This window comes from Toxorhynchites rutilus, chromosome 1 (genome assembly GCF_029784135.1).
Source record: "Toxorhynchites rutilus septentrionalis strain SRP chromosome 1, ASM2978413v1, whole genome shotgun sequence".
Classification (NCBI taxonomy): domain Eukaryota; kingdom Metazoa; phylum Arthropoda; class Insecta; order Diptera; family Culicidae; genus Toxorhynchites; species Toxorhynchites rutilus.
In genome coordinates this window covers 148,911,570-148,922,326 of record NC_073744.1, presented here as the reverse complement: position 1 = coordinate 148,922,326, position 10,757 = coordinate 148,911,570, and the positions used below count along the sequence as shown (strand labels likewise).

At 38.6% G+C, this 10,757-nt stretch overlaps 1 long non-coding RNA gene across 1 annotated transcript; it reads left to right on the top strand.

The window, feature by feature from the left end:
* Nucleotides 1-9,596: 9,596 nt before the first annotated feature.
* LOC129763291 (uncharacterized) lies at nucleotides 9,597-10,152 on the top strand. The gene is made up of 3 exons (XR_008740879.1): nucleotides 9,597-9,736; nucleotides 9,796-9,908; nucleotides 9,982-10,152. It is a non-coding gene; the product is annotated as an uncharacterized LOC129763291 (long non-coding RNA).
* Nucleotides 10,153-10,757: the final 605 nt, after the last annotated feature.

The following is a 10,757-nucleotide window of genomic DNA, read 5'->3' as shown; positions in this document are numbered from 1 at the left end:
ATGTATGCATTAACTAGCGTCATTCTAGCGTCAACAGTTAGTTGAGATTTCTCAAGCCAAATAACTTGAATGTATTCTGCTCTAGGCAAGCTCTAGAATACGCGTGACCAGGGATGCCAACCTTTCTGATTTTTCAGGATCTCCCAGACTTTTTGGCACGCTCCCTGATATCCTGACAAACACTCCATTTTCCCTGATTTTTATGAAATGATCCTGATTTTTCCTGATTTTTTACTTTTTGCTAAATCAGAAAAAAAATCATATAAATATACTGGGAGTTTTGCTGGTTGTGTATGGGAACTGTCATAAAAGTCTACATTAAAAAGTTTTCAGGTCCGCGCTTATATAATGCTTACTTTTTTTTTCGATTATACTCTATTTGTTCGCATTTTCGAAGGTACAGCGTCGACATTTTTTTAAATTTTGAAGTTAACGTGAAAGAAATATAATCTATAAGAATCATATGCTCGAAGGTTCTCGCAATTCAATCTCAATAAAATGAAGATGAGAAACAAATAGGAATGGAAACGACGAAAGGAATAATAGCTACCAAAAATTATGTACAGTTAAATAAAAACAATACAGGTTTTATTTAATTTTCGCAGAAAAAAACATTCAAGTATAACAATCGATGTACAAGAATTTTAGAAGTAAGCACATGTAAGCATCTTTTTCTATTAAACTGTAATTATTATTAAAAATTTTTTTATTTCTTGAAGAATATATATTAAATTGTTTGTAAAGCAAGAAGTTGCAAGAATGATTCATGAAACACGACAAATGAATTAGCAGGTACACTACATATGTTTAAAATCTCCGTTCATGTGCATCAGTTCAAACATGGTTACGTAAATCGTTACGATCGTTACGACGAGCAAATTGTGGCGGGTGATGAAAACGGGTCATTTGAACAATCCGACTGACCCGGTCTTCACCTGAAAAAAAATTATGATCTGGTTCAGGTGGTATTGGAGAGTTCTACCAAGCAACCAGTCGATACAATCCCACAAATACTGCTCGTAACTGGACAAATTAGCTTCCATAATTAGTTAATGTTTAGAAATGATAGGCTACCTAAAGGATTTCAGAACTTCCTGAATTGATTGCAAGACAACACTGTGCATTTAAAATTCAAAAAATAATACTTTCCGGACAACCCAATATGAGCTATCCTGATTTTCCTTGATTTTTTCTTTCATTCTCCCTGATTTTTCAAAAAAATAGTTGGCAACCCTGCGCGTGACCACAGTGCAAGTCGAAGGAAATTTCTTTGACGAAAAATCCCCTGACCAGAGCGAATCCGAAAACCCGGCATGATGATGTGAGGCGCTAACCACTCGGCCACGGGTGCTCCGCCATATATTTTCGCTATAAAAAGTGCTCTGCCATAAAAAATTCTGAAAAACCCCTGAGATATAGTGTTTCTTCGAAAGTGAGATGTGTTTCTGAACACTTTTCACCCTCCAGCTCACGAAAAAGCATTTTTCCTGCCAAAGATGATATATTTTTTGCCAACGCTAGTTTGGGTGTAAATTCACACAACTTCTCTCTCAGTAAAATATTATACACATCAATTCGCTTTCAATAACTTCGGATATTATTTTAGAATGCATCGTAATTGTACAAATCACACTCTAATATAATGTTTTGGTGGTATTGAAAACAAACCGATTGGTTCGAGTGGTTTTATAAAAGCTACTGAAAATGATTGAGTCACGGTTCATTCTTTCCCTTACTAGAATAATACGTTGAGCACGAGAATAATGAGCAAGCATCGATAGTGTCATCTTTCTTGTTGCTAAAGGGTGTGTCACATCAAATTGCATCACGGAAAAACCGCTGTAGAAATTTATTTTTTAGGAATTATATCTTCAGCTTTCGCTTATAATCAGATAAGAGTGTATAGATCACGTTGGCCATGCTTCACTGTCAATTTTTCGTAAATTTGGAAAAATGTCGTCGAACGAAAAAGAGCGTCATGAATTAATCCTGTGCACTCATTTCGAGAATCCGGAGTTGTCACATCGGGACATCGGTAAGATGCTGGGAATCGTCGAATCCACGGTCAGCAGAGTACTAAAACGATACTTCGAGAACCTAACCATCGACCGGAAGGTGAAGAACGGCAAAAATGGATGCTCCGTCAGTGAAAAAGATCACAAGCGCGTAGTGAAGCAGTTTAGACGTGATCCCAGAAGTTCGGTCCGGGATGTCGCCAATAAGCTGAATTTGTCAAGTTCATTCGTCCAGCGGACCAAGCAGCGGGAGGGCCTGCGTACATACAAGGTTCAGAAGGCTCCTAACCGCGACGAAAGGCAAAACATGGTGGGGAAGACGCGAGCCTGGAAGCTGTACACCGAAATGCTGACGAAGCCGCATTGCCTGGTAATGGACGACGAAACCTACGTCAAAGCGGACTTTCGTCAGCTGCCGGGCCTGTTGTTCTTCTCCGCAGAGGACAAATTCAGCGTTCCGGAGGAGATTCGCAAGCAGAAACTATCCAAGTTTGCCAAAAAGTACATGGTGTGGCAAGCGATCTGCTCTTGCGGAAAGCGGAGCGCCCCCTTCGTGATGACCGGCATGGTAAACGGGCAAGTTTACCTTAAAGAGTGCCTACAGAAGCGCTTACTATCACTATTGAAGCAGCACGAGGGCCCGACCATTTTCTGGCCGGATCTCGCTTCGTGCCACTATTCATAGGACGTGTTGGAGTGGTACGAAGCCAACGGGGTCACCTTCGTGCCAAAGGAAATGAACCCGCCCAACGCGCCGGAGCTTCGCCCAATAGAGAAATATTAGGCGATTATGAAGCAGGCCCTCCGGAAGAACCCAAAATTGTCAAATCGGAGGCGGACTTCAAGAGAAAATGGATTTCTGTTCAAAAAAACTACAACCTGACGTTGTACAGAACCTTATAGACGGGGTAAAGAGGAAGGAGCGAGCATACGGGCTTGGGCTCGAAGTATGAATAAAAAGAAAATGCCAAAAGTTTTTTAATAGTTTTTATTTTACTGTCTAAAATTTTCAAAAGGATCGGTCTACTGGGCGAATTTCTACAGCGTTTTTTTCCGTGATGCAATTTGATGTGACACACCCTTTATTATACCTCTAAAACCTATCACGACGATATTTTTCCAGTCAACATACAAATGAACATTTCTCAATTTCTATGTTCGCCGACAATCATTGCGTAGTCCTACGTTAATGATACGGTCGTGTCTTGGACATCACCCTTCTAGTTTTTAGTGAAACATTGGAGGGGCTCGTAGATTAGTAAATACACCAAAGGAATTCCCGATGTATGATTGAATTCCTTGGAATCATATATTGTGATTCAAAAATATACTAGCGCTCTTCAAGACAAGGCATGGCAACCGATGCTCTGTATTTTTTCCTCGAGTTCCACGATTTGATGTTGACTTCTCGTTAGCACGAGTAAGCTGTGTAGTAGTTACCATTGAGCGAGTTAACTTATGCTACCGGGTGATATATTTCTAAAAAAGTTGAACCACTTGGTTCGGACGTTAATTTCATACTGATCCGTATTTCGAATAATACTAAATGCTAAACCTAAGTCCCTATCTCTGCACAGTCCCTAGTCAAAACAATATATTTAATTACGATCTCGCGGTGGTCGCCGATCTCGGTGCTTGTTGATGTAACCCAAAGCCTGCTACGTGCCATAATTGCATCGTTGCTATCTTCCGGTGAATCCGCCCATTAACTAGCGCAGCTTAAATTGCAATATTTTCTCTCTACACACGCTACGGAACAAATATCAGTTTTCCACAGAAGAAAAAAAGCTTTCATCGCTGGAAAATATTTTCTCGCTTGAAGTGCGCTGCACTTTGACTCATCTCCAAACTCGCGCTCGGTGTCACAGCTTGTGTGAAAATATTGAACCTCGGTCTGAGAGACCGTATGCGCAAGTATAGGAGGGTTAAACAATAGACTTCTTTTGAAAAGGGCCATGGATTTTTTCTGATTGTTTTACAAAAAAGTTTTAACTTAAAAACTATAAGACCTAACAAATTTTGGTCATAGAACGAAATGTAGAAAACTGTAATTTTCATGAAAAAATACCAAACATTTGTAAAAAAATATTTCAAAAATTGAAATACATTTTTCTCAAGAACATATTTTCAAATAATAAAGTTAAAATGTTTTTCTAGCAACATTTTCACTCAAAAAAAAAATACTACTGATTCGATTTTTTTAACCATTGAGTCTCGCGTCGATCCCTACACCCAAAATTATTTTTAGTGTATGTTTTGGCATCTCGATTTATTACATTAAATGAAAAACAGTAACAGAACAACAATAACCGAAAATGTGCTATTCTCAAATACTGGTATAGCATTTGTATAATATTTATATGCGATATAAGATATAATACATAAGAGCAATATGAATGGCAAAACAAGATACATATTTCAAATAAGCACACATTAAAACTTTTCGCATTCTTTGCCACATACACGGCCCAGACCGAGAAAGGTATAAATTCTCGTTTATGCTCTTCTTTTTACTCTTAGAAAACACTTTCCAACTTAATTTTATAAAGAGATGTAATACTATCACGCATTTATGCAACAGAACCATCTATAGCGTTGTCGTGTAAAACAGGCTTGCATTCCAGCCGGCCTTGGATCGATCCTCGTTGACATAAAAAAATCAAAAGCTGACGTTCAGTCTGAGAGAAAGAGATGTTTGCTCCCATGCATATAGACATTTTAAAGCTTTTAAAAAAGGTGCTTTCATTTGTTCATTTTACCCTCCAGCACACGAATTTTTTTTATTCGAAGATGAAATGGTCGGTGTATCTATTTCTCTTTTTTCATCTCTTCTCTCTACGTCTCTATCTCATTTTATCTCTTCCTCTCTTCCTTCCACCCTCTATCCCTCTCTCCCCCTCTCTTTTTCTCTCTCTATCCCTCTCTCTCATTCATCCTCTCTCTCCCTCTTTCTCTATCACACCAACCCACTCTCCCATTCTCTCACTCTTCCATTTACCCTCTCTCTCCCACATTTACTCTCTCTTTCTCTTTCTCTCGCTTCTTCTCTCGCTCCCCCCTTCTTTCCCTTCTCCCTATCTCTTTCTCTACTCCTCCATCTTTTTCCCTCTTTCTCTATCACAACAACCCACTCTCACATTCTCTCACTCTTCCATTTACCCTCTCTCTCACTCTTCCCCTCTTCTTCTCTCTCTCCTTCCCTCACTCTCTTTCTGTCTACCTCTCTTTCTCTTTCCTTCTCTCCTTCTCTCTCTTTCTCCTTTACTCTTTTTCTCTCCCTCTTTCACACTCTTTCACTCTCTCATTCTCCCAGTTTCCCTCTCTCCCTTCCTTCCTCTCTCTCTCTCCCTCTCCATCTTTTCCTCTCTCCTTCTCTCTTTCATTCTCTCTCCCTCTCACCCTCTCTCTTTTTTTCCTCTTTCCTTCTCTCCCTTCCTTCCTTTTTTCTTCCTTTCACACTCCTCCTTTCTCCTTCTCTCCCTCTTCCCTCTGTGCACGCCTGGCATTTCGAATGTGACGTTAGCGCTAAACTTATTTCTGATTACTGATCGACTTTGTTTCGGCGAAAATGATTTTTATAAACATATGCTGTTTACTTTAGTGCATAACAAATAATGCCAGTACGAAAATGAAAACACAGAAATTTGTTTCGTACACAAAGGGTGTAAACATCAATGTTCGAAATGACCCTCTATCTCACGGTATTTCACGGTGAGTAAACAATAGAGCCATTCATTAATGGTGTAACTACTTTTTGCAATAGAAATCAAGTTTTTGTTTCACTTCATATCGACGTTAAAATAAGATTATCGGGCAAAGATACGCGGGCAACGAAGTACATGTCGAGGTGCAGTAGTAGTGGTGGAGTGAAGTCAGATTGAATGAAGAGACAGATTTATATTCATTACCCACGCCTATTAAAACAACCATTTGCTTCAACTCAAAATGAATTGACGAACGTTAAGAGCGAAAATAACTGATGGACCAGTCATGTTTGGCAGCGAGTGCGTTTTTTGTGACTCAATAACAAGAGAGAGGAAGTCGTTTAGGGATCAGAGCTTGCTCGAAACGAAGCGACTGAGAGGAAAGTTATTTTCCATGCTTCGTTTTCGAAAATGATGGACCCTGTTTATAACCACATCTGTATTATAGTGATTTTCTAGACTTTTGGCTGGTTCGTCACTTTGTTTCCATTTTTGGAAGAATGTCGGAAGCGAGAATTGACTCTTGACTTTCAGCGTGAGAGACATGGATGTTACTGCTACGCCAGATCGCATCCCATATATAACCACATCTACTGCATATGCTTAAAATGGAGCTTTCTATCAACATTAGTTTAAGCTCGGAATTTATTGTCAACATTGATTTTTGATGTCATTTAATGTCGACGTTATTATATTATCTGTCCCATTCGTATTGAAGATATTATTGTTATTTTGATTCATATTGCTCTTGAAATCGCGTTTGATTTTCGATGGAAGAATTGTGTTGTTATTTATTTTCATTACTGAAAATGATTTAGTATTTTGTTTTAGTTTTAGTTCTCATCAACAGTGAAATTTCTTCTTGATTGCGGGCTATTTCTTCACGCCATTTGTTTCCATGTATTTTGGGTTGTCAGGAATTGAGCAATTGCACTGGTGTGTTAATGCTGCATAAAAACCATTTTTCGAAATAAGATGGTTTCCTTAATTTGTGAAACATTGATTATTTCTTCAAAGTGATGACCTCGGTGGGATTGCAGGAAATCAACGTTTTACTTCACCGTGAATTGTTTTGTGTTGTTTGGGTCCAAGAATGTAAGAGAATATTGTAATACGCAAAAAAAAAAATCATTAGAAGACACCAGGATCATGTTGTGCAGGTGCAGATTCGAATTATGATTACCATCACAAACACTAAGATTCTTATCTTGTGATCTGTACTGTACTGCGTGCTGAATGGAGGAATTTACTAGTTTGATTTTTTTATGAAGATGAAGATGAAATCAGTTATTCTAATTATAGAAAAACTGTTTTGATTGTTATCTTGCATTAACAATCCAAAATCTTTTAATTAAATTTGTAACTTTTAAATAACAAAATACACGATTCTCCCTTGATTGTTAAGTTCATTATATTGCCTGACAGTTTTATCTAAATAATAATAACTTTAATTTCAGCGTAGCGTATACATTTCTTATTCTATATCGATTTCTACAATATCATATTGAGTTTGTAGTACTTGGTTTTTTGGAACTATTTTCGTTGGGTTGCCTTTGCTGCATTTTACGCATCACCCTGTACTGTACACGCCAAATGAATTCACATAAGTACCACATTTGTTTGCTCAAGATTAGGTGCTAGGTACTTCAGTAGATTTCTTTGCCACGAGCCTTTCACATCCCCTGATGAACATATATGCCACCCAACCAGCACGCGAAGGCAAGAAAGCGATAAATCAACACGTTTTATGGATGATAAACGAAGAATTAGTTGTTTTTGCCCGCCCAGCATCGGCCACCACTGATGAATGTTTCATTCGACCGCATAACGACACGTCTTCAATTTCTGTTTGTTTTTTTTTCGTTTGATGCCGCCTATTCACCATCGAAAATGCGAGATTTCCTTCGATATACAGTTCCTTTTTGCTTCCACTCACCATCGGCGCTCACACATGCGGGAAATTGTTACGACATTAGATCGGCTTACGATGCCATCGAACGACTAAGGGAGCCCGTATGCCCGAGGAGCCCCCCTCCCCCAACCGGAAAACGAAACCCGGAGGTGCCGAAAATTTATTCGTCCCAATAAATCTTGCAGTCTCAGCAAGTCCATTAATAGCAGCAATATTCTTGAATTTTTGTAATTGAAATTTATTAGCAGGATAATAAAGTATGAAGTCATTACCTTGTCCGGGCTGGCTGGCTGGCGCAGCCGAGTCTATCTGGGTGGGTGGTGGCGGCCCCGGAGGAGGTGTGCTGCAACCATTTCTGCAGTACCGTTGTAATTTTCGGTGCACGCGATATGCTCTCTAGCTCTCGCATTTCGCCGCAGCACGCAGCATCAGACCCAGATGCCAAGTGGAGCAGGATTGAAAAAATTACCTTTTTTCCTTCGTTTGGCAACTGCCGGGGCGGTGTGTTTTGTTGGCGTTGCACGTGAAAAGGTGGTTTCGGAGTCCATATACGTAATAGAGGAAAATAAAATGAGTAAGAAGCGCGTCATGACTGCTTTTGTTGGTTTGCATAGGTTATCAGTCAAGTTCAGCTGATCTACTAATATGTATTGGGTTTTTTCTGTTCGTCTTACATCTTTCGCGCAACAATCCTTTCGTCCAGCTTGAGATATGGGCTTGGAATTACCAAGAACAATGATTCACATGTTTTAAGACTATTCTATGCTCTGATCGGATTTCTTGACAATATAAAGTATCACTATTTTTGAAGTTCCGTTGGTTAAGTATGTTCGATTTTCGATTTTTTTCTTGTGACGTTATGTAGGTTACAATAATCGGAATTTACATTGGACCAATTCCAGCGTGACGTGACGAGGTTTTGACTTACTTTTTTTCATTTTCATGCAATAATCACACGATTTTCAAAAAGTAAACGATGTCAAAGTAAAATTGCAAAAAATCTTACAAGAATTATCAGTTGGATAATATTTTATAGTTAAATTCGCTTGTTGTTGACTTTGTTCTATGATTTGTCAACAAATAATGAACATAGATTCCTGTTCAATCAGTTCAAAAAACTCACAAGAACTTTGCAAAAATCGACATGCATCCTGTGATGTGACGAAATTCTTTGTGAAAAAAAACAGTCTTCACAAAGCCAGGTGTATGGCACGATTATCGCTATCTCACTCTACCTACCGTCATCGCATATCTCACTATCCCTCTGCTGTAAGGCCGATTACACATTATCCGGTTTCCGACGGACCGGTTTGAAACCCAAATGGCAAATTTTGACCGGACCAACCTCTTTACGGCGCCGTGATGCAGCCGTCTACTGCGACTACACTGTCCGGTGACCGGACAAGCATTATAAGCGATGACAGTAGTATTGTGTCGACGTCTGGTGGAAACATCGGTTTGGGAAGGCAAATAATTCTCTATAAGATTATCACACCTCAAGACAGTTTTAAGTTGTTTAAATTTTTAATGAAAATTTTTACTTCATGTTATTTGATTGCTTAAAACCCGTGGTACTGATTTTTCCTTAACCATTTTTATATAATTTTCTTGATATTTTCACTAAAACTCATCATTGTAATATACAATCATTATCAAACACAAATATTGTTCAGGAGGTTTCCCCACATGCAAAAGAACGTATTACTCTCTTACATAAAGAACACTTTATAAGAAGAAGTTAATTTTCATTCATAATTTTTATTTTAAGATATGTGTTTAATGCACCTGAAAACCCATTATTACTATAATTTCCCAAAAACAGAGCACGAAGCTCGATACCAAAAAAGCGAATTGACAGTTTTTTGTCATGTCTGTTAGTATTAGTACAATTCAGGCAATTTTCCGCCCCATGTATGAAATGTGTGTGTGCTATTGACGTTTGTTTGTTGATTTTGAAATCAATCAGAATTTGCAAGTGATATGGATACCGAAATTTTTATTTCGCTTCTTTATTCAGCTGCTGTGGAACAAGTTCGATGATAAAAATTTCTGCAAAGGCGCACGAGGACATTATGAAGCATATTGCCGTAGACTGTGTGTGAACGGTGGGTGGTGTTTTTCAACAAATTGAGTTTTTTAACTTCTGTTTTTGTTTTGTTCATAGATAAGTTCCTTTATTAGAAATCGCTACTAAATGAGTTCGATGATGACAAACAAATTTCCAAATGGTTCACCAAGGGATAAATTTTGAGCGACTTTATTGAGCTGAATGTGAAGGTCAGTTTTTGATAATTTGAACGCATTAAAAATAGTTCTCCCTCCTAATATTCTTATTCGATATTCCACACAGTTCAACCTGACCCGGAACGCGATCGACGAAGAGGTGTTCGCGACCAAACTGTTCGATCTGTACTCGGTGGTCAAGATGTTCCGCTGCCCAACGCCGAAGCTTCGGCACTGTCAGAGCGGAATCAACCAGCTGTTGGCATATCTGATTCGGTCATTCTTCACCCAGGATCCGTGTATTGACAGATGTGCCCAAGAGAAGCCGTTTCTGCCCAAGAGGTACGTGCTCGAGGAATTGCGACATATGCTGAGAGCGTTTCTGGACGAGAATCTGCGGAAGCAGCAGTGAGATAGTGTTTGAAGGAAAATTATGTTATTTTGATTGTGAAGATTATTATTGCAATGGTGGAATAAGAAGACTCTAGAATGGATAGATGGGCACACATTCTCTCGTAGGAAAATTCTAAGATAATCACACACATATCACATATAATTAAGTAGTGCATGTTATCATTACGCGCCTCTATCTGACTGGCAGCACTTTCCATACATGCAAACTTAAGGAGGAATCGTACCTCGACCGATATATTACATGTCTAGTCCAAATGGTCAGCAGTGGTCAATAAAAAAAAAGAAGAAGAAATCGAAGAAAGGGAAAATAGTTTCTGAGAAAAACAAAGGACAGAGTTGGAATAAAAGTTGACTAGAAAGGACGTATAGAATCTTTTCATAGTGCCTAAAGCTTATAGTAGAATATATATACACGTTACGATAAATGGAATACGTTTTCTAAAACGGTAAAAAATATACTTAAAACTAGTGAATTATACCTAATTAAAA